Genomic DNA, 23,481 nt, shown 5'->3' on the forward strand with positions numbered 1-23,481 from the left:
TTATCTATTACAATTTATTTAACACTTAGATTAGTTTAATGCTTCCTCACAATATTTTCATGAAAAATATTGCGCAAAAAAAATATCAATTTGATGATTAAATAATAAAAAAATTATTATTGAGAAGAGAGAAGGGTCAATTGACCGGATAAGTTTTCAATGAGACTTAACCCATTACCCATTTTTTAGGTAATTCAAAAGGTCCAATAAGTTCTTAGTGAGAGGTTGATCAATTACCTTTTCTTGAAGTAAAAAAAAATTAATTTCATAATTTTTATTAATTTTTAATTTAAATAAATATGATTTTAACTAATAATATCAGCTGAACTATTATGCGCAAGATATTTACATAAAAATAATATTTGGTGAAGATATATATATATATATATGCAAATATCAATTTTTGAACGATATTTTGATAAATTCAATATTTAGCAGAATACTCAAATAAAAATTTAAAGATTTTTTTTGCATGTATTTTCTTCTCAACATATGAAATTACATGAATACCTATAAAATTACTATTTACATATATACCTCTATAATTTTTTTTATTTTAATATTTTAGTTATTTTAATTTAAATTATTAATTTTTTAATAGTATTAGATGATATGGATACATATACAATAAAAGATAAATAGAAACAAATAAGTACAAATATTTTATAAGAATATATATAGAGAGAGATAGACTGAGCTCCGATTGATCAGATCCCAGCCTATATCAGGTTAGCTCCCAATCCCTTGGATCGGCAATCCCAATGCAATACTAAAAAGTAATGGATGGGGTTTGGGAGATGTTAGACTGAGCTAGAATTATTAAAAAAAAAAATGCAAAGATTGGGAGATGGAACTTATGCGTCTTTTGCTTGGATAAAGTGGGGAGCTTGGAAAAAAAAAATAGTGTCTTAATGAGGATGGGACATAAAAGAAAAGCTCCCATGTTTAGCTTACGTAAGATGGTATTTGAAAATAATAAAAAAAGCTCTTTCCTCTCTCTTGCCGGCAAATAACATTTCATCTTATCTCTCTTCCTCTGTTTCTCGCTGGCAAAACACCTCTAAAAGTCCCTCTCTCTTTCTTCAGTGCAAACATCTGTCATATTCTCGCGCTCTATCTCCTCTCTCTTCGATGCAAACACCTCTTATTCCTACTCTTTCCTCTTTCTCGCCGGCAAAATATATTTTTTCCTCCATCTCTCCCTTTGTTTCTTTCCGAAAGAAATTTCTTCCCCATCTCTTTTCGATGTAAATACCTCTCAGCTCTCTGTTGCTGTCACAAACACATCGCAGGCTCACTTTTTCTGTTGCAAACACATTGCCGACTCTTTATTTTCTATGCAAACACGTCGACGGCTCTCCCTCTCCATCCAAAAGGGCTTCATCCAAGGGTCCTTCCAGAATAAACAATAAGAGAAAATGATAAACACCAAGTCTTGTGAAAATAAATAAAAATTATTAAAAAATAAACATAAACTTTAAATAATAAACACAAACATATCCAGAATAAATACAAACTGAATAGGTTACTCTCTACCTTCAATGAGATCAGAACGGAATAAATACAAACTATCGGAGGATAAATACAAACTACATATAATAAACAGAAACTCTAAATAATAAATACAAATTCTATGACGATAAACACAAACGGCTCAGAATAAACACAAACTCGAGGCTCAAGATACCTGCATTTGTGATTATTCTGTGTTGTTTGTTTTTATTCTTGGCCGTTTGTGTTTATTGCCTCAAATTTTATATTTATTATATTGAGTTTTTATTTATTATATGGTGTTTGTGTTTATCCTAGGACTGATTGTATTTATTCCACCGTGATCCCATAGAAGGTAAAGAGCAATTTCTTCAGTTTGTGTTTATTCTGAGTATATGTGTGTTTATTATTTGGAGTTTTTGTTTATCCTATCATATTTTATGTTTATTCCTCAAAAAGTTTGTGTTTATCCTAGACTCTTGCTGTCTATCTTAGGAGGGCCCTAGGGTGACCTAAATATTGAGCCCCGACTTTATATTTATTTTGGACCGTTTGTGTTTATCGTCTCAAACTTTATGTTTATTATATTGGATTTCTATTTGTTTTGGGATGTTTGTGTTTATCCTGCGACAATTTGTATTTATTCCATCTTGATCCTATAGAAGGTGCAACTCTTCAGTTTGTATTTATTTTGGATATATTTATATTTATTATTTGAAATTTATGTTTATCCTACCATATTTTGTGTTTACTCTTCAAAAAATTTGTGTTTATCCTGAGCTCTTGCTGTTTATCTTGGGAGGGCCCTAGGATGACTTAAGTGTTGGACCCCGAGTTTGTGTTTATTTTATGCCGTTTGTGTTTATTACCTCAGATTTTGTGTTTATTATATCAAATTTTTGTTTATTTTGAGACGTTTGTATTTATCCTACGACAGTTTATGTTTATTCCACCCTAGTCCTATAGAAGGAAGAGAGTAACCTCTTTAGTTTGTACTTATTCTGGATATGTTTGTGTTTATTATTGGAGTTTTTGTTTATCCTACCTATTTTGTATTTACTCAAGAAGTTTGTGTTTATCCTAGACATGTTTGTGTTTATTATTTAGAGTTTGTATTTATTTTCTGGTAGTTTCACTTTATTTCAGCATAAACTATGATAGTGTCATATCTTCACATAGATAAACACAAATTCTATATAATAAATACAAATGTGCCCAGGACAAACACAAACTTTGTGAGGAGTAAACACAAAATATGGTATGATAAACACAAACTCTAAATAATAAATATAAACATATCCAGAATAAACGCAAATTGAAGAGATTGCTCTCTGTCTTCTATGGGACCAGGGTGGAATGAACATAAATAGTCATAGGATAAACATAAATATCATATAATAAATAAAAACTCAATATAATAAATATAAAATTTGAGATGATAAATACAAACAGTCAAGAATAAATACAAATGGCCCAAAATAAACACAAACGTGGGTACCTTAGGCCCCGAGTTTGTATTTATTTTGAACCGTTTGTATTTATCGCCGCAGAATTTGTGTATATTATTTGAAATTTTTATTTATTATATGAAGTTTGTATTTATCTTATGGCAGTTTGTGTTTATTCCATCTTGATCTAATGATAGAGAGCAACCTCTTCAGTTTGTATTTATTCTGGATATGTTTATGTTTATTATTTGAAGTTTGTATTTATCCTCTAATAGTTTATGTTTATTTCTACAGAACTTAATGTTTATCCTCCTCTCTTATTGTTTATCCTAGAAAGGCCCTTGAATGAAATCTTTTTGGATGGAGAGAGAGAGCCGTCGATGTGTTTGTATAGGAGATAGAGAGCCGACAATGTGTTTGCGACAAAAAAAGTGAGCTGGCGACGTGTTTGTGACGGCAACATAGAGTCAGAAGGTGTTTACGTCAAAGAAAGACAAAAAAGAAGTTCCTTCCGAAAAAAAACAAAAGGAGAGATGGAGGAAGAAATATATTTTACCGATAAGAGAGAAGAAAAAGTAGGAATGAGAGGTGTTGCATCGAAGAGAGAGAGAGATGGAGAGCAAAGATATGATAGATGTTTGCATCGAAAAAAGAGAGAGAGGCTTTTAGAGGTGATCTGCCAAAGAGAAACAGAAGAAGAGAGATAGGATGAAATGTTGTTTGCTGAGAAGAGAGAAGGAAGAGTTTATTTTTATTATTTTCGAATGCCATCTCATATAGGCTAAATCAAGGAGCTTCTCTTTTATGTTCCATCCCTATCTAGGCACTGTTTTATTTTTTTTTTTTTCAAACTCTCTACTTCATCCAAACAAAAGACGTGTGAATCGCATCTCTCATTCAATGTGTTTTCTTTCTTTTTTTTTTTAGAACAATTCCAGCTCAGCCTAATGTCTCCCAAACCCCATCCATTTTTTTTTAGTATTGCATTAGGATTCGCACCAATCTAAGAGATTGAAAGCTGATCGGATATAGACTAGGATCTAATCAACTGGAGCCTAGTTTCTTTCTCTCTCTTTATATATATATATATATATATATATATATATATATATATATAGTCAACTGGAGCCCAGTCTCTCTCTCTCTCTCTCTCTCTCTATATATATATATATATATATATAAGATATTCATATAAATTTTAATTTTTAGGAGGATTTGTATGCCAAACAAAAAAAAAAATAAAAAAACCTTTAAATGAAGAACAAGAAATGTGATAGTTCACTTCTGCCGGGAAAGGGAAGCAAGGGTCTTAGTGCTGCAGCACATGCGCAGCTGGCCGGCCGCCGTTATTGGTCCATGCTTGTTGGACTGCCTGTTTCGGATAAGTCAAATTTCGTCACAAGGTGAGTCAAACAGGCAATGGCTTTACTTGGGCCCGTCTCAAATTGGCATCATGCCGAAAGGTCTCAATTCATATCCCACTCATTTGCAATCGGTCTCAGAAAAAAATATAGATTAATGTTTTCAACTATCATATTTTCCAAATAATGTGGATTAATATCCAATTTGCCAACTTAAATATAGTATTTTTGGAGTAATAGACTTAATTATAGATTCATCTATGTTCTAAAAGATAAAAAGAAACTATGGGTAAAAATAAACTGCTAGAATTGGATGCCAAGAAGAAAGTAGAAGACATTAAAATTAATGGGGAAAAACATGAGCCTTCCTTAATAACTCGATCTTGAGCATATTATGCAGTCTGGTTGTCTTTGATATATTTGGTTTTCTTTTCTAACTATCAATTGCATGGCTTTCTTATTTACCTGAAGCAACCTTGACAAAAGATCGACCTATCACCCTATAATCCCCATATCCGACAGTCTAGGACTAGGTTTTAAAGATTCATCCCTACTGTGATATATAAACTCTATGAATTGAACCCAAGTATGGCGTATCTATGATTGGATTGGTTGCAACTGACTCAAAGCTGACCTAATTATGAAAAATTTTCATCCAACTCCATTCATAGAAGAGATGATGTGGCCTTTTTCTTGTTGTTTATCGGCATAAAATAGTTGATATACATTTCTTTCTTCATAGAAGGATGCATTATTTCTTCATTTTCGGAATATGCCATACGTGTTAGATGTAGTATGGATGCTTGTGATCTCTCAATCAAACTATTTTTATCATTCATAAACGATATACTTATCGTTTTGAAACGTAAACTTCTTTTCTTTACCTAGTTAAATTAAGATCTGTGGTATACAGTGCATATTTGTTTTGAATGAAATTTTAATTATACTAGCATACATCAAATAGATGTTTAAATTCTCATATTACAAACGGTTCCACCTCTAAATGCCATGTTTTCGTCATGTTTATCTTGCAAATTGTTGTTTTGTATTTTTTTTAAAAAAAAATCTCGTCCATGTTACTGGTTTTTGTTAGAATTATTGAAGTAAAATTTAAAAAAGGCCGGTATCAGCTGCTGGACTCCAAAACTTCAACGTTACCAGAGAGACAAGTAGGGTTCGCAAAAGCTATTAAAATATATTATTCTAAGTGGATCTAACTGGTCTCATATTGCTTAAAAAAAATACACATCTCATCAGCACCGAGAGGCACCTGCTAATACATGCTGCGATATGTGATATCATTCTGCACTTCTCTGACCACCATATCCAGTAGAAAAAACTAAATGGACCACTTCATCGGATTATACCATGTAGCACAATTAATTAAGAGACAGATATTTAATATAATTTAATTTTTTTTAATTTTTTTGATCAAAATATTATTTTCTAATGTTATAACGTCATGTTAATAGGATGCAACAGAATGCCATAGATGTAAACAAGATGTCATAATATTATTATAATATTTTATTAATTTTTATGATATTTCGATAATTATTTATAAGATGCAACAAGATATCATAGGATGCAAATAAGATGTCATAACTCGATAATTGTTTCTAGGATGCAACATAATGTCGTAGGATGCAAACTATTAATTTTTATGATATTTCAATAATTATTTATAAGATGCAATAAGATATTATAGGATTGCAATAGGATGTCATAATATTATTATGACGTCATATTAATTTTTATGACATCCCGATAATTATTTATAAAATATAATAGGATGTTATAATATTACTATGATGTCCTATTAATTTTTATGACTCTCGATAATTGTTTATAAGATGCAATATGATGCCATAGGATTGTAATAGAATATTATAATATTATTATGATATCTTATTAGTTTTTATGATATCCCGATAATTATTTATAGGATGCAACAGGATGTCATATGATTGCAACAAGATATCCTAATATTATTATGACATCCTATAAATTTTTTATAATATTTCGATAATTGTTTATAGGATACAATAGGATGTCAAAGGATTGCAACCAGATATCGTAATATTAATACAACGTCCAATTAGTTTTTATGACATTCTAATAATTATCTATAGCATTGCAATAGGATATTATAATATATTATTATAATATTCTATTATTTTTTATGATACTCTGATAATGATTTATAAGATGCAATAGGATGTCATAAAATTATAACAGAATATCATAATACTATTATGATGTTGTATTAGTTTTTATGACATTTCGATAATTGTATATAGAATGCAATATGATGTTATAGGATGCAAGAGGATGTCACACCATTATTATGATGTTCTATTATTATCTATGACATCCTGCCAAGCAAAATATAATAAAAAAGAGGAAAAAAATATTTTAATTAAAAATATTAAAAAAAAATTGAACTGCATTAAATGTCTAACCACTCATTAATTGTGCTACATGATTCAATCCGATAAAACGGTGAATTTTTCTCCATTGGAAATGGCGTACAAAGAATTCCTCTTATTCTATGCTTAGACCCTTCTCTGGAAGTCCAGTTTTCCCAGCTAAAGGTCAACGTGCTCAATGTGTCAAGCCCAATGAATGGAGAAACACCAACTATATGGTTGAAAAGAATCCAATGATCCAATGCAGAATATTCGTTAAACAAGCAATTCTCAACCTATTTTATGTGTACATGAGAGAGAGAGAGAGAGAGAGAGAGAGAGAGAGAGCTTAAATGGCTGCAAGATTATCAATTAATATTATTTATATGACTTGATAAATTAATTCAGTACTTCTTTATTCGTCTAATTTGAAAAATAATAAATTAAATCTTGTATTTAGAAAAAAGAAAGTTGTCTATAGAGGGAGGAGAAGTGTGTGCTCAGCTGGCTCATTACGGTAAGCGCGGCATGCTATGATCTGCTGGGCTGAAGTCTCACATGTCATATAGAGCCCAAGCCCAATCAAATAAGCGACTTGTGATTGAGCCCAGCCGAAGTGCACACCTATTCCCAAGTTAATCAAAAGCACATGTGGAGTGATGGGTATAGGAAAATGTGGATGATTGCATCAGATAAGGTCCCTTGCATTCATACAGAATCTGAAAGATTTATTATTAGGATCCTGTTTGGCCTTGATGTTGTCTTTGTTCTTGATTCTTTACACAACATAAGCACCATGTACTTCGACTTGTAAAGTTATGCCACGGGTTTGCAACAGATAGGGTTAGTATAGGTGTTGCGGCCAATCGCCTCGTCGTCCGATCGCTGGAGAACGTGCGCCTGCAAAAAACGAGAAGTCCACACTGACCGGAGGCGGCTCCGGCGGGGACCCTCCGACGGTCAAGTCAGAGAGGTGACTGGGCAACAGTGAAATGAAGACAGAGAGCTCAATCGAGAGAGAGAGAGAGGGGGGGAGCAAGCCTGTGGTTTTTCCGAGGGTCCCCCTGCACTGTTGCCTTCCCCGATATTTATAGTGGAGCGTGGTATGGCGCCGTCATTAATGGCGCGGACAATTGAGGAATTGTCAACTCACTGTAGACTGTCAGAGTCGCCGTAAAAGTATCACATCGCCGTGGGGCTGTCCAATCGCTAGGGTTGACAATGCCCCTAGGCGGCAGTGCCGCATGCCGTTGTCAGGACTGACAGGCTCTGACGGCTGTACGACGATCGGAGAAGTCGACCGACCCTAGGTCGGTGGCCAGCTGTGTGGCGCCGGGTGGAGATTCGGGCCCTTCCGATGGTCAGCCGGGCATGTTGCGAAAGTCGGCCATCAGACTTCCTGGTTCAGTCGGTCGGGAGAGTGGAAAAGGTCTGTCCGACCGACATATCCTCCGTCGGTAAAGGGCCGTTAATCGGTCGGTGATGGCGTTCGGTCGATCGGTCGGTCGGCCAGTCGGTCGGTCGGTCGGCCAGTCGGTCGGTCGGTCAGTCGGCCGGTCGGTCGGCCGGTCGGTCGGTCGGCCAGTCGATCGGTCGGTCGGTCGGTCGGTCGGCCGTCGGAGTCGTCCGTCGGAGTTGGTTGGGGTCGTCCGTCGGGGTCGGTCGGGGTCGGGGTCGTCCGTTGGAGTCGGTCGGGGTCGTCCGTCGGGATCGTCCGTCGGGGTCGTCCGTCGGAGTCGGTCGGGGTCGTCCGTCGGAGTCCGTCGGAGTCCGTCGGGGTCGTTCGTCGGGGTCGTCCGTCGGGGTCGTCCGTCGGAGTCGGTCGGGGTCGTCCGTCGGGGTCGTCGGTCGGTATATCCCAACAGTTGCCCCCCCCACTCCTGAGCCCGATGTCGTGTTGGCTCGCGTGAACACGTGGGCGACGGCTTCGGACGAAAGGAGTGGTTTTCCATCTTTTCTTGCCCCGACTCTGGCGATCACATCAACGAACGATCCAATATCGGTCGTCCCGACTGTAGGTCGAGCATGCACGTCGGGTCGGAGGTCGGCCAACCTCCGAACGTTGCTCGTCGACACGATCATTCCGCAGAATTTGATAGTCGAGTAGCATCCGACGTGTTCGGATAGGATAACGATGGCAAGTCGAATATCCATTGTCCGGCCCTTGGTCGGACGTATGCGTCGGGATGTATGATAAACGGTGGCAAGCCGAATATCCTTCGATCGGTCGTGACCAGATCGGTATGTCGCGAATACGACTGCGGTCGTCTTGACGTTTTGCCTTTCTTAGTCGAAGCTAAGTCGGCAAGTTAGCCAGCCGCATTAGTCGAAGCCCTTTGCCTTCAGAGGTGGGGGCCGTCGTAGATATTCCGCTCCTTCGATCTCCGTCGTAGAATCCGATATGTCCTCGACGATCGAGACGTAGATTGAGCAATTGGTTCGGCGATTCGTCGATCAGGCCGATGACGAAGTCATAGATTCGACGATCGACAATCGAGCCATGTTGGTCGGGGCCTTTTGCCTTCAAAGGTTAGGCCGTCGATTTCGGCGATCGATGATCGAGCCGTTGATTCAGCGATCGGCAATCGAGCCATGTTGGTCGGGGCCTTTTGCCTTCAAAGGCTGAGGCCGTCGATTTCGGCGATCGATGATCGAGCCGTTGATTCGGCGATCGGTGATCGAGCCGTTAATTCGACGATCGACAATCGAGCCATGTTGGTTGGGGCCTTTTGCCTTCAAAGGCTGAGGCCGTCGATTTCGATGATCGATGATCGGGCCGTTGATTCGGCGATCGACGATCGAGCCGTTGATTCGGTGATTGACAATCGAGCCATGTTGGTCGGGGCCTTTTGCCTTCAAAGGCTGAGGCCGTCGATTTCGACGATCGGTGATCGAGCCGTTGATTCGGCGATCGACGATCGAGCCGTTGATTCGACGATCGACGATCGAGCCATTGATTCGAGCCATGTTGGTCGGGGCCTTTTGCCTTCAAAGGCCGAGGCCGTCGGTTCGACGATCGATGATCGAGTCATTGATTCGACGATCGATGATCGAGCCGTTGATTCAGCGATCGACAATCGAGCCATGTTGGTCGGGACCTTTTGCCTTCAGAGGCCGAGGCCGTCGGTTCGACGATCGATGATCGAGTCATGTTGGTCGGGGCCTTTTGCCTTCAGAGGCCGAGGCCGTCGGTTCGACGATCGATGATCGAGTCATGTTTCGGCGATCGACGATCGGCCGTGTTGGTCGGGGCCTTTTGCCTTCAGAGGCCGAGGCCGTCGGTTCGGCGATCGATGATCGAGCCGTTGATTCGGCGATCGGCCGTGTTGGTCGGGGCCTTTTGCCTTCAGAGGTCGAGGCCGTCGTAGATTCTCCGCTCCTTCGATCTCTATCAGGATCTGCGCACGAGGAGCGGGGAGAGGAGTGTAGGAGTCATACCTGCGATGCGTCGGTCTCGGACTCCATTGTCGGGGCAAGACCCATCTATCGGTGGAGGGCCTGCTGGGTTTAGCATGGGCCCGACCTTTCTTCCATTTTTCTTTTCGGCCCGTGCCTTAAGTCAGGCGCCGGTCGGAAGCTTCTTCGTCCGCGCGCATGTACTTGTACGCGCGCTCCAGCAGTTCGGCATATGTTCGGGGGAGGGTTTTATCCAGGGAGTAGGTGAACCGGGATGTCCTTAGCCCTCGTTTCATGGCCGAGATGGCCATGTCTCCATTGAGGTCCCGGACCTCAAGCGTGGCCACGTTGAATCGCGTCACGAAGTGTCGGAGCGTCTCATTTTCCTCCTGTTTGAGGGAGTAAAGGCTGTCCGACGTTCGTGGCGGCTTCCGGCTGGTGCTGAAATGGACCACGAAGGAATGCTCGAGCTGCCCGAAGGAGTGGACACTTCTCGATCGAAGACCGGAGTACCAGGCCCTGGCAGCTTTGCGGAGCGTGGTGGGGAAGCCGATGTAAAGGAGAGCGTCGGTTGCCCCTTGAATCGTCATGAGAGCTTTGTAGCTCTCAAGGTGGTCGATTGGGTCGGTGGAGCCGTCGTATGGCTCCACGTGCGGCATCTTGAACCGACTGGGGATCGGTTCGTCGAGGATGAGTCGGGAGAGAGGTTGGGCGGTCTGGAAGTCCACGTCGTTTGAAGACTTCTGGCCGTCTACTTGCAACTGCGCAAGCCGATGGTCGATTTCCTCAAACCTGCGCTCATAGTCGTTCGTCCGTCGGTGCTGGGAGACCCCAGGAGTGGAGTCTCCGGAAGACTCCGACAGGGAGGCGGACGGCGTTCGCGGTCGCTTCTCCTTCCTCGCCCGCTCCAGCAGGGAAGGAGAGAGCTGCTGGGACCGTCGGGCATCGCGCCGTGGCCGCCCCTCCTCCTCTCCACGGGACCGCTGTTGCGGGCGCTCGTGCGGAGGCGACGGGGATCGGTGCGGGCGTCGGCGGCTGCTCCTTGAGGGCATCGGACGGGCCGCCGGTTGTTGCTGGAGGCTCTTGACTGCGTCCGTCAGCGCGGTCATCTGCCGTACGATGGCCGCGATCTGCGCCTCCGTGGTCACCGCGGGGTGTGGAGAGCTGGGCTCCACCGTCGGTGGTGACGGGGAGGCCTCTTCCCGACGGAAAGAGCGCCTCGCCGACCCTGTGATCCTTGATCGTTGGGCTCTTGTCTTCGTCATCGTTTCCCCTACCTGGCGCGCCAATCTGTTGCGGCCAATCGCCTCGTCGTCCGATCGCCGGGGAACATGCACCTGCAAAAAATGAGAAGTCCACACTGACTGGAGGCGGCTCCGGCGGGGACCCTCCGACGGTCAAGTCAGAGAGGTGACTGGGCAACAGTGAAATGAAGACAGAGAGCTCAATCGAGAGAGAGAGAGAGGGGGGAGCAAGCCTGTGGTTTTCCCGGGGGTCCCCCTGCACTGTTGCCTTCCCCGATATTTATAGTGGAGCGTGGTATGGCGCCGTCATTAATGGCGCGGACAATTGAGGAATTGTCAACTCACTGTAGACTGTCAGAGTCGCCGTAAAAGTATCACATCGCCGTGGGGCTGTCCAATCGCTAGGGTTGACAATGCCCCTAGGCGGCAGTGCCGCATGCCGTTGTCAGGACTGACAGGCTCTGACGGCTGTACGGCGATCGGAGAAATCGACCGACCCTAGGTCGGTGGCCAGCTGTGTGGCGCCGGGTGGAGATTCGGGCCCCTCCGATGGTCAGCCGGGCATGTTGCGAGAGTCGGCCATCAGACTTCCTGGTTCAGTCGGTCGGGAGAGTGAAAAAGGTCTGTCCGACCGACATATCCTCCGTCGGTAAAGGGCCGTTAATCGGTCGGTGATGGCGTTCGGTCGGTCGGTCGGCCAGTCGGTCGGTCGGTCGGCCGGTCGGTCGGTCGGCCAGTCGGCCGGTCGGTCGGTCGGTCGGTCGGCCGGTCGGTCGGTCGGCCGGTCGGTCGGTCGGTCGGTCGATCAGCCAGTCGATCGATCGGTCGGTCGACCGGTCGGTCGGCCGTCGGAGTCGTCCGTCGGAGTCGGTTGGGGTCGTCCGTCGGGGTCGTCCGTCGGGGTCGGTCGGGGTCGGGGTCGTCCGTCGGGGTCGTCCGTCGGAGTCGGTCGGGGTCGTCCGTCGGGGTCGGTCGGGGTCGGGGTCGTCCGTCGGGGTCGTCCGTCGGAGTCGGTCGGGGTCGTCCGTCGGGATCGTCCGTCGGAGTCGGTCAGGGTCGTCCGTCGGAGTCCGTCGGGGTCGTCCGTCGGAGTCGGTCGGGGTCGGGGTCGTCCGTCGGGGTCGTCGGTCGGTATATCCCAACAATAGGTTAACAAATAACAACATTATTTGCCCATGGGGTGGAAGAGGGAAGGTTACATCTCTTGAGATAAGTGAGTTCACTTGACTCTTTCCTTTTAATGATGTTTTTCTTTTTATGAAGTAAAAAGAGGTGAGACATTATATATCTCATCTCACAGAGTTATGTAGTTATGATTCTTATCACATTATCTCTTATTATATGCACTGCTTACATATGGATAACTGAATTAGGTAATTCAATCACTTGATATACTAAAACCATAAATTAAACCAAAAGAAAAATGTATCTTAGGAGGTATTTGGTATGGGGTGATCCACCGAGAATCAAGGATGATATGGGTGAAAGTGATGAGATCACAGTATTTGATTGCACCATTGTGATCTTACGTGTTCCTCAAATCACTGTCCAATGCGGTGATAGAAAACCGTTTTTGAGGACGGATATCCAACATTACTTTATTATAGTGATCTTATATTAAAATATATTAATCAGACTTTCAGAAAGAGGAAACCAATTTTTTTTTTTTGCTGCAATATTTTTTCCATATGCGTGGGATGGGTAGTTCAGGCGAGGAGAAAAAATGCGAGCAGGTACTTGGATGTTATCTCCACAGAAGAGAAAGAAATCCTTCTCTCATTGTGCGGATTAGAAAGAGGAAAAATTTATTTGGTTTTGTTCTAAAATTTTTTCTACTCCAATCCTCAATCCCAACTCCCAAATAAGTTGTTAGGTATATTTTTGATATTATATGATCCGTGATCTTGAATTCCTGTAGCATACCAAATAAGTAGCTTGTACATATTCGGAGATCTTTAATCACTGCACTATGGTAAACCAAACATAGTGATCTTAGATCACTAGAGATTAGATCACCTCGAGATTTAGATCACCGTGATGATTCAAGTTGGGTCACCAATGAGTATTGCTTATTTTGTGAAACCTCAATGCAAAGCATAGAGTTCCATACACCTATCAAGACCTATACTTAGTCCTTTGTATGATTGTTTTGATGTTTCTTTTATGATTTTGTGTAACACTCAATACAACATCAAGTAATTCCGGTAACTTTTGATTCTTGATTTATCCATTTGCAATTTCAAAAGAATTTAGAGGACCTGCTACCCTTTTTTTTTTTAAGTTTATGTCAACTGTAGAGCATGAGAACTGAGATTCCGAGGAAAACTTGTATTCCAGAAAATATATTAAATCCCCAAACACTACAACTAGAGAAGTTTACTAGAACGAGACCTAGTGATCATGATTTCAAAGAAGGTCCAAGCCTAAGTATGTGTCTTAAAATGCTCTTCAGTGGAAAGAGACATGGACACAGTGGTCCAGTGGCCACATGAATTCTTCCAACTTCATGAAGACCATAAATCTCTTCATTCAAACATGGCCATCTCCTCATACTGAATTGATTGCTTGAAGTGCAATTTGTCGTCAGTGAAAATGGTTGACAAGGTTACATGTCCAAAAAAGACTCATCAAACATGCACATAATGGTTCACATAATGCACTCTTTTCATCCAAAATAACAACAACTGGCACACATCAACACTACTAGGTCTGATCATTGGCCTTTAAGTGCTTTGAGTACCATCACAACTCCCTGCTAACAATCTCCAAAATATTGTTTCAGACTCTCTACTAACTTCCAAATAACTGTTGCTGATTATGTACATCAAGATTAAAGCTTAGATTCATAAATGGATTCAATTAACATGGTGGATCCTTTTGTAATATGGCTGGCACAATATGATATGATACCATGCCATGCTGGTTACATACTAGGGCTCATACTGAAGAAAAGGACCATGTTGTTCCACATGAGTAAAAATGCAAATGAGTCGACTAGTTCGAATAGTTTTTCGAGTTAAGCTTGAGTAACAAGATAATCGGCTCGAATGCTCGAGTCAATTCGAATACACACACATACTTAATAATAATATTTTTATTATATATATATTATATGAGCAGATTAAGGCTCGATTCGAGCTTGAACTAGTATGGCTCAATTGGCATTTGAATCGAGTTGAGTCGATCTCGAATATTACCTTTTTTCTCATCGAGTCGATATTGAGTTTGAGATACTAAGACTCGATTGATCTCATATCGAGTTTTGAGCTTGAGTATTTTGAATCGAGTCAAATTTTAAACTTGAATATTTGGAATCGAGTAGAACACTAGCCTTTAGCTACTCGACTTAGCCCAGCTCGATTGCAATCCTACATGTTAGTCTGTACCAACCAGCATATCTTAATGTAATGTAGCATAGAATCATATATCCAATAATGTTTAGACCAATGGATACCAACAATTGGTTTATTGCAGTAGCATAATTTCACGTCTAAAAATATTGATTTGATCATTCAACATTATTACCTATTATTGCCTCTTGGACCTAAAGCATCTCAAATTAACATCTTCAACAAGAGAAGGGGTGGGGGTTAGACTCTAAACACTACTACCATAAGTAATAACCAAAACTTAATCCTATCCCATTGTAAATGTCAATGCCATCTTCAAAATTTCACTACCTGATCCATCGCCTCATTCCTCCTAGATTGAACATGTGTCTGATCAAACTCTTCCCTGAAAAGAAAATTTTTACCATGATTGATCGGTTTTGAGGCCCAAACATTGTTACAGAGACATAGATCTACATCAATTGCATGCAACAAGCCCGTTGAGGTGGTCTCACCCTCATGGTACTACTCAAGAGCTCAGTTTGGTGCTTGACACAGACATTGCATAGAAAGTTATGGCCTCTGTGAGTTGTGCTTTACAATCTAGTGCTGGATGCAACTGATCTTACTCGAAAATCCTGTCTAGACCTACCTAGCATGGCTAGAGTCGTCTACAATAGGGCTGGTGATCCTCTAAGATCAACACCAGTGCTAGCCAACCCCGACCACATAGCAACCCATAAACCATGAGTATGAAATCAAGAAACCAATCCAACTCAACCTTCATATTACACTTCACATTAAAAAAAAAAAAAAAAAGACTCAAATGCAAGTTCTAATTAATCAACTCAAGAACCCATAATTCATACGTGAGTTCTAGAAGAAAATATTTTCAGCTGATACATTCTCAGAATGAATTAAAAGGTCATTCCTCATGCTACATGAACCACAAGACCTATGCCAACACCGCCTTCAAACTCAATTTGGTTTCTCCAGCTTAGACTTTGCAGTCAAATTAATATACGATCATGTACAATCCCTCTCTCTCTCTCTCCCCCCACTTCCCCCCCTCCACTTCCCAAACCCCCTTCTCTCAATCTATCCAATTATACACAAAATCAGAAATTGACTGTATCAACGTATTTATATCTGCATTAGCCTCAACTTCCAGGTCAAAATTGACAGTGTTATCTGCAGTCCAAATTTCTAAAAATCATGCAACTGTTAAGCATTCCAATAATCCCCAAGCCTTTCTCATGCTTGTTGACTGGACTAATTGATGAGCTTGTTTCAATAAGTCTTCTTTAACACATATTGCTTGCTAACAGCAGTAAGCTAATCAACACCATTAGTTTCTTAAACAGACAGATATGAATATCAAAATCTGCAACATGATCAACAGTTGGACTTTTATGGGCCCATTTAGTACCTACCAACCTTGCTTTCAGGAAAAGCATGAATATAATGCTAGGACTTTTGTTCATTCTCCAATATTACTCATAATAGTTCTATATGAAAGAAAGCTTGGTACTTGGGGGGCTTTTGACCTTTCTCCACCTAAACCCAAATAAATCCAGTAGGATATCTCAAGTTTAACTTAAAAGGAGAACATTCCCCAAACAAATAGAAAGCAGTAAGCCGCCTCAGATTTCTTGCTATACTTGAAGATCACAGCCATCATAGAAAAGGCACAACAAGCATATGTAGACATATGAAAATTGATGCAGAAGGAGATTCTTTATACATGACCAATGATGCCAGCAAAATCCCTTGACCATTTGTTCATCAACAACCTTTTTCCACACATCAGAAGGTCTTCTATGACAAAATACCTAACTAGAACATGCCCTTAGTCACTCATTCTTGATGGCATGTTTTCTTTAAAAATTCAAGACCGGTTTTCGTGGATAAAGTCTTCTCCATAGGCAGATGCAGCACAATGAGCCTAAATGCCATATGCATAATCCTCTTGCCACTAACCAGGAGGAAAGGCAGAAGCAGAGCCTAATTCCTTGGATTACTCTTGAAAGGGGGTTTACAAGAGACTTGTCTAATTACACATCCCGAGTGTATTGCTGGATTATGATAATAAAGAGCACCAATCTTATTAGCAATGGAATTGTTTGCTCATTCCATTCAATATAGATCAGAAATTTTGAATGGAAAATCATTTTGATCACAAATAAAAGAAAATCTATAAATACTTTGCTCTCTATTTTAAATCAAAAAGGTGGCAGATCAAACTTGTTGATGACCACACACAAAAGTAACAGAGAATAAAACAACAGCAGGGATGAAACTAAACATCTCGTCTGTATCTTGCTTTAATTGATAAAGCAGGGGACAGTTTTTTTGCTGCCTTTCCTGTGACTATTCTAACTGAAGACAATGCAACAGGAACACGGACCGAGTAAAACATCATGTGTTTTTTAACCAAACAATGTCCTTCAATTTTTTGAACATCCATGAAAGAAAAGGATTCAGTGCATAGTAAAATCTAAATGGCTAGGGAGGAGAGCTGACATTAAATTACGTTATATAAGCGAAAACATATCAACTCCTTTAATTGATAAAATGTCCGATCCATCTCAGAACAAATTAAAGGCAAATCTTCTTCAACAAACTCAGAATTACGCACTGCACAAAGAGAATCTTGATCCTAGGATCGTGATATTGTTAAAACCTTCTTACTTTAAAACAAGCTTTACCCGTTTTAATAAAATGTATTAAATTTTTATTCTTTATGTATACATTCCGTTAGATATTTTTAACGTTAGTATAATACCCAGAGCCGTTAAGGAGTGGGAAGGGGAGAGTTTCAGAAGGGGGAAAAAGGATTCCAACGGGAAAGTTCTTTTCTACCTTTCTAAATACTATAAACAATCTGTTTCTAGGAACGACTGCTATGGACACCGTCTGGATCGACTTCCTCACCAGAGTGCATCGTTCGAGGGGATGAAATTTACAACTGCCAACAGCCCTTATTTCTAAGCATCCGTGAACGTACGTTATGTAAAATCTTCCCAAACCATTTCTTTGTTCCTTCCATGTACTAGCTTAATTTAATTTAATTTTCTGTTTGGTTTTTGTAGCATTGTGATCAATAATCAATATACATAATTAAAAAAAAAAAAAAAAGAAAACCCCAAGACAATCTCTACACTGAAACATCGACGATCTGAGTTTTAGTGATTTGACAGAACAATCAAGAAAGAAACAAAACCCTAGGGCAAATTAACATCCTAGAGGACGAGTTCTTGTTGCCTACCTGTTTCGACGCCATCGAAGCCCTCAAGATCTTGAAAACGCCTCTCCGGAGCCACCCTATCATCCATCCGAGCACCACCGGAACAAAATCACACGAATTTTATACCTGCCAAGGATTTGGTATATTGCTTGAACTCAATTAGAAAGGAAAAGGTAAAAAAGATAGAAAACCTAAAGAAGATGGCCAAGATTACCGATCTCAGGGAGGCTACAAATCACTACGAATTTCACATATATCCACATCTCTGGATCCTGATTGGCGTCGAGGGAACAGGTGGTTGCCGGAATAGAGATCGAGATCTTTAATGGGTCGCCGCTGGCCGCCCCCAGCCCGTCGAATTCTCGTGGACCGGAGAAGAACCACAGCCCTAAATTGGATTTGCGTGAAGTAGAAGAAAGCGGCAAAGTGGAAGCCGTTTCGCTGCAGCACATCCTTTTGCCAGGTCCCACGCTGGGCTTTGCTATTTTTCAGAAAGAAAAGGACATAAGAAAAAGGGTCTGAAAGGTCAGTGCTGCTGGGAATGCGGAAGCAAGGGACTCATTAGTGCTGCTGCACACGTGCGAATGGCCGGCCGCCGTTTTCCACGTTTGACCTGCCCCTATATAATCATCGTATCCAAAAGTCCAGGACCACGTTTAAAGATTTGTCCCAACCGTGACGTGCAAACTCTAAGAATTGAACCCAAGTATGGCGTAACTTACCCCCCCCCCCCCCCCCCGCCCAAAAAAAAAAAAAAAAACTAGTGTGACGTACTCATGATTGGTTTAGGTACAACTGACTCAAAGCTGACCTAATGACTGAAAATATTCATCCAATTCCACTTGTACAAGATATGATGTGGCATTTTTCTTTTTATGTATCAACATAAAATAGTCCATACGCATTTCTTTATTGATAGAAAGATGCACGATTGCTTCATTTTTCTAATACTAGAATTCCGAATGCGCCATATGTGTTTTTTTTTTTTTTTTTGGTAAAGGTTATGTGCCATATGTGTTAGATGTAGCATGGATGCTTGTCATCTCTCAATCAAACATTTTTTTATTATTTATGCAGTTAAACAGCATACGTAGTGGTGCGCAATGAGCATCCGCACAGAAATATACCTAGGGCATTTGCTTTGGCCCAAAATACTCCTGAAATAGCCCATGAACCAGAGTAATTGGCCCAAAATGATCGGTACATGGGTCACCAAGATCACTTCAGCGAAGGGCTGTCTCTCACCCCACTTACAGCAAACCAAACAGACCCAGATCCAAGGCCAAATAGGCCGAAGACAGATACAAAAGATTACATAACATGAAAGCAGCTGGAGTATTGTAAGACAATATTTACAGTGACCATTACATGACCAAAAGTATCTGCTACCTCCTGTTCACATCCTTACATGACCAAAAGTATGGGCCGAAGGTAACCCAAAAAAGACTTTGTAATAATATAATCAGTGCAGATAACCTTCCAAAAAGAAGAGAAAAATTGTATTGTTGGTAACATATAATCAATCAACATAAGGAGCCAATGCTGTGATAGCCAATTATTACATTCCTTTGATCTTCTAAGAGAGTATAGCTGACAGGACAGAAAAAATAAAGATAAACCAATTCTTGGCCAAAGAATTCCATGTAGCACAGGGGATTGAAGCTACACCTTTGTGACAGTTTCAAGAAGCCGAATAAAATACATTGGCATAATAAACCACAGAAACACAGAGCATAATACAGAGCATTGTGATATGAAAGTGCAATATCATGTATAATCTGGAAACAATATTGAAGTAAGCTGGTGAGGTATTGCAGTGCTATCAAATTATATGAAACCCAGAAAGCTATGAAGTGACATCACACCATGCAATGTCTTAAGATAAAGGAAAATAATCTGGCAGCCAGGGAAAATAGATCCAGTTGATACAGAAGTGCAAAATAAGTAATTCTTGAAGCTTGACTTAGGATCATATCATCCCAGAGGCCGGAATAGTTTTGAAGGAAAAGCACCCATCCACCGAACACTTTCATCTTCCCTGATTTTGGTTTCCACAGCATCTCCCTGTTTACTGTGTTCACTCTATGACAACCAGGTATCTCAGAAATTCATCTAATGCTTCCTTCTCTTCATTAAAGCTCCCGTGATCCACATCTGCAAGAAGAATTTGCAACTATTGAAATCATGCAACACCACAAGTAGCCTATATTGCGGGTTTTGAGTTGTTCTTCTTCTGCTTACAAGCTTAGTTGGAAAGAAATTCTAATAAACCAGGTCAAAAAATATAGTTAATGCGCAGAATTCACAACTCAAGCCACATGTATCGGGTTTGGTTATTATATGTTAATTTAGTCTTTGGTGTTGGTTTTATGGATGTTGTTCTGCAGTTAGCTGTCTGAGAGAGAGAGTTTTTGTGGAGTAGTTCTATTGAAATCAATGAAATGTCCATTAGGTTGCAAGCAGATAATTGTGTCATGGCCATCACACTGAAGCATATTTTTCTACCTTAAAACAAGGGCGGGACCTTGTGTACTTCTTTAAAAGGTATACCGGGGATGTAAACATAGTATACTTCTTTATGGATACAAAATAAATCAATGTCAATCATGGAACAGAAGTTCATTTGTGAGATATTGTGAACGAGTAATTTGCCAATGCAAACAAGATGAGCAGATTCTGTGCTCTCAATTTGTATAGGTTCGATGCGAACCAAAAGAAGAACATTAAAAATAAGAAACAGCACCAAATCCTACCAAAAAAAAAGAGTGAAAGTAACAACACCAAAGGTGCTAGCTATCTCGATGCTTATGTCCCCTGACGATTGTATTAGATGGAGGAAAGGAGAATAGAGCCAAATAGCACATGCTTCATCAGGGTTGTAGTTTTGTATAGCCCTCCAAACTTGCTTATGAGCCTCCTAACCACATAAAAGGCGAGTTTTTGCGGGGATAAATGGTTAAGAGAGCAAGATTTCATTTTATTATCAAACATCTAGAAGCTGACACCTGAGTTTGGCTGGTCCAGATGTTAAAATATTTTCAGAAGAAACAGAAAAAACAAGAGAGAAGGATAGAAAGAGGAAAGAGATTTTATTATCTTTGTTTCAATAACAAATGTATATTCTAGTATATAGACTCCATAAAAAAAAAATAATATAAGCTCATACAGGATCATAGTAATAAAGAAAAATAATATAGAATCAGGCTAATAAATGAAAATATTATGGGATTACATCAATAAAGGAAAACATAATGGGTTGTTCTGCAATTACTAAAATCATATGATTATCTGTTGGGTGGATGTCTGGCCAAAACACCACCTCCCAAGATCCTTTCAGTACCACGCGATGCAGCAGGAAGAAAGAAGAAACAAAATAAAAAGAAAAACAATCAAAATACGTGGATCAGCCACAAAAGGGCTCGCCTCCACGGGGCATGCAAACTTCACTATGAAAAGACTATTTTACAAGAGGAGACCTCACCCTCAACCCTTGTACACCCAATTCTCTCTCACATGAAGTTCCCCTCACAAAAGCTCTCTCTCTCTTGGAGACCCCCCTGAACCCCTGAAGAGCCTGGCGACCGCTGTCCAGGAGCCTCCTGCTCCTTCTCTCACAGCACGTCCGCTTCCCTCTCTCTTCTCGGGGCCGTACGGCCTTCGTACGGCGAGAAAACCGAAAAACCACACCTCTCTGTGCCTCACAGGCCTTTTAAAGGCATAAACACTGTTTAAACCTTGATTAGAGAAGGATTAGGAATCCTAAACAAAGCCAAAAACCCTCCTGACCGTCGGATCAAGACCGGGAGCGTCCTCGACTCTTAGATCGCGCTCCGGTCCACGAAATAGGGCCGTAGACCGCGAGAAACGCGTGGGAAGCGCCCACGCGGTCCACAGACCGGGCCGTGGACCACCCGGTCCACGGTGGACCGGGGCAAGGGCCAGCAGGCCCGCTGGCCTGGGCCGGCCCGCGCGCGCGGGCCTGGGCCGCGCCTGCGCGCGGGCCTGCGCGCGCCTGGGCCGCGCGCCCGCGTGCGCCTGGGCCGCGCGCCCGCCTGGGCCGCAAGCCCCCCCCGCGCGCGGGCCTGGGTCGCGCGTCCCGCGCGCCGCCGCCTGCGACCGCGCCGCTGCCGTCCGCCGCCGGTCGCCGGCAATCCTCCGTCGCCTTGATTTTCGTGCCGACTTCGAAAACTCGTATCTTCTCCATCCGAGCTCCGATTCAGGTGATCTTGGTCTCGTTGGACTCCGTTTTTCGCCGCGAACCTCGCTGTGGGCTCAATGTGGGCTGAATCTCGAGGCGTCAAATCCTAATAATCTCCACCTCGACTCGATATTCGGCCTCCTCCAAACTCCGAGAGCTTCTGGATCTTCTCGCCCCCATGCCCTGGGACAATCGCCTGCTGATCATGGATGGGCAAACATGGGAGTCGAGCCAGGCTGCTCGATCCCATCTCCGTCGTATGCTGTGCTCCTCCTGACCTGAGACCTGCTCGGGGCATCATCCTGCGGCAATAGGAATCTTACCTTGCGACATCGCCTCTCGTCCTCCCGAGTCTCCTGTCTCGTGCCCGATCCGCCTCCTGGAGCTCCACCTCGCTCTGGGCTCCACCTGGCTCCCGATGCTCCACCTCGCACTGGGCTCCCTGCCAGGTAATAATGTCCTCTGCTCCCCTTCTTCCCCTCCAGCACAATCCTATCGCCGCGTAGCACCCTCAGGATTCCTCCACCAGCTACCGTCCTGTAGCCTCTCGAATCCAGTCTGCTAAGTGAGATAAGATTTTGCCTGAAATCAGGTATGTATCGGACCTCCCCCAATCTCCTCACTGCACCGTCATGTGTCCTCCAGCTGACCGTCCCAATGCCTCTGATCGCACAGCTCGATCCATTCGGCAGATATACAGTGCTCTCACTGTTCTCCAGAGAGTCAAACTGCTCCTCTCTGCAACACACATGATAGGGGCATGCAGAATCTAATATCCACTGCTGGGAAGAAGTAGATACCTCGTCAGATATCTCCAGGACATCTCCATCTGAATCGCTGCCGGCCGTCGCTACAGCAGCCACCATCCGATTTTTCAGTTGAGGGCAATCTCTGGCTAGATGCCCCAACTCTTCACACCGGTAACATCTGATTTTGCTCAAGTCCCTCCTGGACTTAGACCGCCCTCGATGCGATCTCCTGTCGCTCCGTCTACCGCCTCCTGCTCCTCCAGAAGTCATCAAAGCTGAGCTATCGCCACCTGAGCTCGAAGCTGGATTCTCCCTCCTGAGAACCTCGTTTTGGAGTATCGCCGCGGTGACCTCGTCCATCTTGATAGTGCTCTTCCCCACTAGAAGAGCAGTCACCAAGGACTCGTACGAAGAAGGAAGCGACGCCAGCAAAACCAGCGCCCTGGTCTTCTCCTCAACGTTCTCGCCAACGCTGAGAAGGTCGGTGAGGATCTTCTGGAAGTGGCTCAGATGCTCCTGCACGCTCTGTCCCTCAGTCATCCGCAGTTGGTAAAACTGCCTCCAGAGGAAAAGAGTGTTGGTGAGAGACTTCGCCATGTACAACTCCTCG

The 23,481-nt window shown here is 42.3% G+C and overlaps 1 long non-coding RNA gene across 5 annotated transcripts in view; it reads right to left on the reverse strand.

Moving 5' to 3' along the window:
* LOC140855180 (uncharacterized) overlaps window positions 1-18,421 on the reverse strand; it is a 65,141-nt gene extending 46,720 nt beyond the window's left edge. For 4 of the 5 annotated variants that reach the window (XR_012138206.1, XR_012138205.1, XR_012138203.1 and 1 more), the window contains exons 1-2: window positions 18,139-18,421; window positions 17,946-18,050 (exon numbers count right to left, since the gene is read on the reverse strand). This is a non-coding gene — a long non-coding RNA (uncharacterized lncRNA). The remainder of the gene's footprint in view (window positions 1-17,945; window positions 18,051-18,138) is intronic. The other variant, XR_012138202.1, reaches the window with a different exon arrangement.
* Window positions 18,422-23,481: the final 5,060 nt, after the last annotated feature.

Source organism: Elaeis guineensis, chromosome 2, assembly GCF_000442705.2.
Source record: "Elaeis guineensis isolate ETL-2024a chromosome 2, EG11, whole genome shotgun sequence".
Lineage (NCBI taxonomy): Eukaryota > Viridiplantae > Streptophyta > Magnoliopsida > Arecales > Arecaceae > Elaeis > Elaeis guineensis.